Raw genomic sequence first — 7,500 nt, 5'->3', positions numbered from 1 at the left:
ACCTCCCTTGCTCTCTCCCCTCCCCACCTCCCTTGCTCTCTCCCCTCCATGCCACCCTCGCTCCCCTCCCCCTCCCCGCCTCCCTTGCTCCCCTCCCCTCCCCGCCTCCCTTGCTCCCCTCCCCCTCCCCGCCTCCCTTGCTCTCCCCTCCCCACCTCTCTTGCTCTTCCCCTCCTGCCAATGCCCCAATAACTCTGCGCTCCCCTCTTCCTCTTCTTTCATCCGTTCCCTCCCCTCTCTTTTCATCCGTCTCACCCCTGTCCCCACCTCGCTCCATCCTTCTGTCTCCTCTTACAACCCCCTGAATCTCTCCATCTCTCAATCTCTCCTCGCCCTCCTCCACCCTCCCCCCAATTCCCCTTAAGTTCACTTTGAGTAGTTAGTTAAGGTTTTGAGTTAATTTTTTGTGAAACTAGTTTTGATTTGGATGGTGCCGAAATCGGTCGTTTTTGTGACGTTCAACAAGTTTTAAGTTTGCCCCAGGATTTTGACGATCGGTGACACCCTTGAACAATTTGTATGCGAGCTGGGCAGGAGCGTGTTGAGGCTGCACCAGGATTGAAGGTGTCAATGTAAACAGGTATTGAACTACCTGGTTGTAATACTCCCACCAGGACTTGCTTCCTTTTGGAAACACCTTAGGTGTTTGCACGATCACGAGCCCACCTGTTATCCTGGGATGGTTTAGACTTGTGCACAGGTGAGCTGTAACGTTTGTGGTTGTTGGTGAAGCACACAACTTCCCATGCCAGTTGAGGTTCAGATTTGTTGACCCCTTGCAGGATTACTTGCTGCCTTCAGAGGGTATTTGAAGTACCCAAAGACAATGGATCGAGTGTGATAATTCAGTCGTAAACAAATGTTTCTGAAATTCCTTCTTATTGGATTTATAAACTTTTGTTAGGAAGATGAAACCTTCACTTGTTTAACCGATTTGCTCCCAGAGGGATATGTTCCGTCCACATGATTTCACATACACCTGGCATAAGGGGTCGAGTCGGACATGATGGTTCAGATGTATCGCACTTTATTGAACCGTCAAGCCTCCTCTTGCTCTTCAATAAAGAGGAAAATTAAAGAGAAGTGTGGGTTCGATTCCCGACCTGATTATAAAATGTTGGATTGGTGAGACGGACGTTAAACTGGGCGATCCCTCTCCACCATTAGTTGATGGACGTTAAAGATCCCACGGTGTCCTTCGCAAAGAGGAGGTGTGAGCTCTCACTTGCACCAAGAAAAGTTTTTACAAATTCCTGCCCTAACGCTTTAGTCGAACAGCAGGCCTGGCCAGCCGGTTCGTGAAAGACTTTGGCCAAGTTTCCTCTTGTCAACATGGGAATAATTGTGGTCATCAAAGAAGAAGAAATTACATAAACCCCTCTGCCTGCACACTTTGTGCTGGGAAGAAGCTTTTCATTGATCAGATCAAAGTGGTTTCTTTGAATACAAAAAAATTCATTATCTTGGCATCTTTTGAATTTATTGAGGAATATTTCACTTAAATCTGTCAGGGGGGAGTGGGGGTTATATCACCACTCGATATTCCTTTCTCTCTTTGATTTCCCCAGTTGGTTTTCTTGTATGCAAGAATTCCCACGAAAATCTCCTTTAAATGCTGCGTTTCCCTTGTCAAAGAATTCGCACAATCGAGATCTACCCCGGACCCGAGACGTCGTCGTGTTTGTGGTCTGACCCGAGACCTTTTGGTCGGTCCAGGCAACTGGCAGGGATTCTCTGAAGTACCTGGCATTGCCCCGGGGAAATTCAATGACATATATATTTTAATGTTTCTTGCATGACAAATTGGGGAATGTTGGCCTTGTGGTTCCGTATCAATTACCAATCTTGCAAAATGTGCTTAGACTGCTTTCCCTTCTTTTAAGTTCTTCTTATTTATTTTTTTTTAAATACAGCACAACAAATCACCATTTACATCCTCAACATTTACTCGATCACACCTGGGACAAAAAAAAAACAAACAAACCCCAAGCAGTGTAGAAGCGCAAGACCCGATCGAGGCCTGAAGGCCAATTATCTGATTTTATTTTTTCAATCTTTCTGATCCAAACATGGCCCTCAACCTTCCTCTCGATAAAAAAGGAGGCCACGCAAAGTTTGGTTGCACTGGTTCCTGCAGGGTCCAAACACATAAGCAAACTGGGACACTCGGTGGAGCACGTACCTCCACCTGGATCCGGATCTACACCAAAATCGAATCGATTCGTCCGAGTCCGTCCACAACTTTTTTTGAGATGTCCTGCATATAATACAAACAGATAGATGGGTGAAAACATAACCTCCATCCACCTTTAACAAACAAATAAACAAGAAAAAGACCATGCAGAGCACGAAACTTGCAAAATCCACCCCCCCCCCTCTCCAAAGGTTGCCATGGATACATCAAATTGTCCATTTCATTAAGATTAAAATTGACAATCTTAATCAAAGCTCAGTCAGGTCAATCGGATGAAAATTGATTGTTTTTCAGATTGAAATTGATGATTTTAGAAGTTTGACCTTGAGTTGACCTTTGACCTTTTGACCTCAAATACTTGGTTTCCCAATCCAGTGACGCACGATGCAAATCTTGTTCAAATTTCAAGTCAATCGGATGAAAATTTACGATTTTTCAGATTTAAAAAAAAAAAAGATTTTAAAAATTCAACCTCAAGATGACCTTTGACGTTTGATCTCAAAATCAATAGGCTTCTCAGTTGGGACTACCTCTACAACTTGGTAAAGTTTCATGATTATCGGTTTAGAATTGTGACCTGAAGGCGATAGACAGACCTGTAGACAGACAGACAGACAATAACAGAATCGACTGACCAATATAGTTGAAAATTCTTCGATTTTGCAAGTAACAAACAAACTTTCTTCGTTATATATTAGATTATGGAGAAAGATCAACCCAATAAGTAAGTTTAACATTTATCGGTGTTGTTTCAAACTTCCTGATCTTGCGAAGTTAAGGAGTTATTTAAACACAACGGTGAATCGTTATCCGATCTCACAATAATTATTTCGGGTTTTTTTCATTATGACTTGAGAAATGATGGTCATATCAGGTGTCATCGATATATTTTGTTCACCTTATAAATAAATAAATAAATAAATAAAAGACTTTACTTTTGTCATTTGGCTAAACCGCTGTGTCATCACGTATTGTTACGGATTTGGAAGTTTACTGCACTCGACATACAGGTCCTATAGATCAGTTATATCGATAAGTAAATGTGGATAGATAGCTCCCTTTTCCCTTGTCTAATGGGTAATTAAATGTTCCTGTGCTGTGGAGTTATTTTGATAGTCAGGTTTTCCTTTTGTTATTTTTACACCACCAACGATAACAACAACAACACCAACGAAAACCCTCTGCTCCCGGCATTCTCCACGCGCTCAGTAGGGGAAAGGTCATGCCCCACCCTTCGATTCGCTGGGGCACTCCAAGAAATGGAATGCGACATCCCCCACCCACCATTCGCTTGGCGGCGTGCGGAGTAGGGGAAAGGTCAAGCTGCATCCTTCGGCTCGCTTGGGCACTCCAAGAAATGGAATGCGACAGCCCACGCCGGAAGCAAGCCGTACCCGAGAGGGATAAAAAGGGAACGGAGAGACAGAAGTTGGTTCTTGGTTCTTGGATGGTGGTGGTTGGTGGTTGGAGTTGGTGGTTGTTTGGCTCAGTCGACTCGGGCGGGTTTCGAAGGATCGGCGCCTCGTCTTCACCAGCGCGTGTTCTGGAGCACGAGAGGATCCGCCGGAGCTCGGGAGGCTGACCGCGGCTCGCCGGTGTCTGTATTCAGCTCGCCCTCGCTGGTGCCCGGTTCGAATCGGCTCAAAGACCACACGAGGTGGACAGATCCGAGGCAGGTTCTGGTCTTCAGTTCGCCTCTCCATCCGATCTGGAGGCCTTAATAAAGACCATTTTGGGTCGTGTGTGTGTGTGTGTGGAGCCAGTCTGCTAAGTAATGAATTGTTAAGTGCCTTGCTGTACATACGTGCTTATCAACATTCAGATAACTCTACCCTTACGTGCTCCCCTCATTTCCCGATTGTTTAATAAATATCCCCATTTGTGAAATGTATCAGCCCGTTCGTGTCCTTTCCTCCATTGGCTTAGCGTGCTGTGTGTTGGAAAATTAGCAAGGCCGGTGTGCCGCCATAAGGGGACATTTGGACCGACGGATCTCGGTGACCATCTGCTCGGGTCACACATGGTTCGAGTTCGCTAGCGGCTCGTTCCGTACGGGCGCCGTCGAGGGTGTGGAGACTCGGTAAATCGCCGCGTGGATATCTCGGTATTTTGAAAATTGGCAAATAACCCTGTACCACGTGGTAGAAATATTGACGCATCACGGTCCGATAAGGGACACGTACTCTTCGGAGTTTTCCGAAAAGATACGATCTAAATTCCGGGTGATCAGCGGAGCCGACTGTACTGCTCCACCTGGCGGTTGTGCTCATCGCCGACGCCTGGCCCGCAACAGTATATCATGGCCTTCACTGGGTGGGTGTCAATGTCGGTGCGGACAGAAAGCTCATCTCACTACGCACACCGCTCAAAAGAGTTCATCTTTGATCCTTTGACGCACATACACTCGCATACGCGCACACGCGCGTACACACGCACTCTCATGTACACTCACGTGCGCACACACACACACACACACACACACACACACACACACACACACACACACACACACACACACACACACACACACATCGTGATTCAAATGAGTAGTTGAAGTTATTTATACCGATTTTTTTTTTTTTTCAATGCTCTCCTCCTGTGTTTACTTATTCCAATACATTTCCAACACCAGGGTTGGCAGGATGGCCCAGACTCTCGGCCCGAGAGGTACGCACACTCCCATCTAACTTGTCCCACCTGGGTTTGAATCCCGACCCAGCTATAAACTGTCATCCTGGTGTTTCACAGGCAGGGTGATTCATCGGGTGTGTGCCGTCCCTTGGATGGACATTGAATGTTGTATCCTATCTGCCAGCATTAGTTGGTGGACGTTAAATATCCCACGGTGTCCTTCACGAAGTGTAAGTGAGCTCTCGCCTCCTCTGAACAAATTACAAATTCCTGTCCTAATTTGAGTCGACCATCAGGCCTGGCCAGCCTGTTCGTGAAACACTTGAGCAAAAACTTCCCTCGGCCAACCCCACAAGAACGTGGGAATAATCATGGCTGTTAACAAAGAAGAAGAGATTACCAACAACATAAACTTGCTCCCCTCCTCTCTTCAAACACGATCTATCCGATTCCTTCTGAAATGACAGTCTAATCCTCCGTTCTTCCTTGCGCGGCCCGCGGGCCACTGGTGGCCCCTGCTGTCCGAAAGTGCGGCCCCTGACGTGCCGCTGATAATACGCAAATGTGAAAACGCTCCATGATAATCCGCCATAAATCAAATTGCCCCAATGGTTTCAAATGAGTGTTACAACGTGAAACAAAAGTGACATAACTACACCACGATATGGTTGCAGTGTTCAGACAATGACGCTTTCAATCCAGTTAACCACAACCAAGAAGAGGATGTGAAGACTGGGCCTAATAGCAGCCATTATGGAGTCCTGCAGGCGGTGTGGTGGTACTCTCACTGATGTCATCGGGAAAAAGTGCCCCCCCTCCCGCCCCCCTAAACATTCGTGAAGATCACTGGTCTAGTTGTACATCAATTGTATCTATTGTCCAAGAGTTTCCAAATTGTAGACACAGGAAGTCATTTGTCCTATCACGCCTACATCAAATTGACATCGAATTTAAAAACAAAATCAACATTGAGCAAAGGCTCATGATGGAGCTGGTACATAAATCATCATATGTGGGACAAAAACAGCAGTAGATAGACATGAGCGTACTTTTCACGTGAATCGCATGGACGTGAATAGATGTTTCATTTATTTATTTTAACCTGGGTTCTTGCCAAATAAGGAAACCCAGTTAGAGTTTATATTTAGTTACTTAAGTGACGGCTCCAGCACTTGGGTACACACGAGCACCATCAGCATTATGACGTCACAGTATTAAACTTGCGATGATGAGCTATTTGTGAATTTGAAGGTGAAATTGCCACCTGTTGTAAAATGTTATTAACCTTTTTTTTTGTATTTAGCTCCAAACCATGTGAACCAAGTCGTTTCCTTCCGACATTCAAAGTTTGCGTTTAACTCAGGCTGAGTTGAAGTGTTTTATTGTCTTTGTCTTCTCCCATCAGTTCACGTCCATCGAATGTAAATAACTCGCAGACGTCACCTTCCATTGCATGCTCGAGCTGGTACTCCTGGCTCTACGTCATTCGAGGAGAGACGTCCTTTGTCTCCTTTTAATGGAAGCCTCGGCGTAACCCTGTGGTCCATGTTTAACTCCTGTGTTGGTTTTCATGAACCTTTTGAACATCGATTGCTCCAATCTATAAATGATTAGCACCGTGTGATATGAATCATCATTTATTTATTACGTAAGTCGGGGGGAGAATACGTTGAAGAAATGAAGGAGGATGATCGTCCATAACCTTTTTAGATAGCCTGCTCACAGCCAGATGGGGGATGAAAACGACCTCCGTCCACCTTTGGTGATAAGCTGGTTCTCGGCCTCCAATGGTTATTCCAGACTCTAATACTTTGAAACTACCATCACAACTTTGCAGAAATTTCAGAATGCAGGATCGTATCTATCAACCATTGAACATAAAGTGCATGACCGTAGTGATTGAAGATAAGTTAAACTAGTCGCGAGGCCAATAATCATGTCTACCGACGCACAACACCCAATCTTATTGATGATAGAGAGAGCAGCCAAAATGAACCTGTCAAGTGACGAATAGCCAGGGCCTGGTGCAAGGGATTTCATTGTTTGTTTTTGACCCTTAGAGGCAAAGTAAACAATATCCTGGCAGATTGATGTCAATATAGCTTGGGCATCATCATCATCATCATCATCATCTATGTTGACAAAGTTTGTCATTATCACTTCATCTGACGGTCCAACACCACCAGGGCGAGGAGGTCATACAGTTCAAATAGCAGACGCAATAATGAGATCTGCAGCAGTCGGTCGCCATTGAAAATCGAGAGCAGTTGTTCATCGCAAGGCATTCTTCACGATGAGATGACTCGATTTGGTCTCAATGACCGGGACATCACCGTGCAGGTTGCTGTCGGCTTCGGATGACAAACTCTTTGACAGCCCTGTTGAAGAATCGTCCTTGAAGCGATTGAAAACAGTTCCTGTTGCGGGTTCGTCGATGAATACAAACCGACTTGTTTCTGTTTAATATGGATGGTTCATGGAACGCAAGCTCCCAAGAACGCAAGGGAAGTCTTCTATCCACGAGATGTTGACTTGTTCACAATTTCAAAATTACTACACCACTTGTACCAAATTTCAGCTCGAACTGTGAACCAGTCATGCAATTTATTTGTAGATCCAAAAATAAAAAAATCGACATTTTGATCTCCACTGCTTTTAGAGGAGGAAGCCCACGC

At 45.2% G+C, this 7,500-nt stretch overlaps 1 protein-coding gene across 2 annotated transcripts in view; it reads left to right on the top strand.

Moving 5' to 3' along the window:
- LOC147014725 (tyrosine-protein kinase receptor UFO-like) overlaps nt 1–7,500 on the top strand; it is a 72,637-nt gene that overhangs the window by 936 nt on the left and 64,201 nt on the right. The window lies entirely within an intron of this gene.

Source organism: Eptatretus burgeri, chromosome 13, assembly GCF_056783735.1.
Source record: "Eptatretus burgeri isolate ZD-2024b chromosome 13, Ebu_testis_v1, whole genome shotgun sequence".
In the NCBI taxonomy this organism is placed as follows: Eukaryota; Metazoa; Chordata; class Myxini; order Myxiniformes; family Myxinidae; genus Eptatretus; species Eptatretus burgeri.
This window is presented reverse-complemented; position numbering and strand designations above follow the sequence as displayed.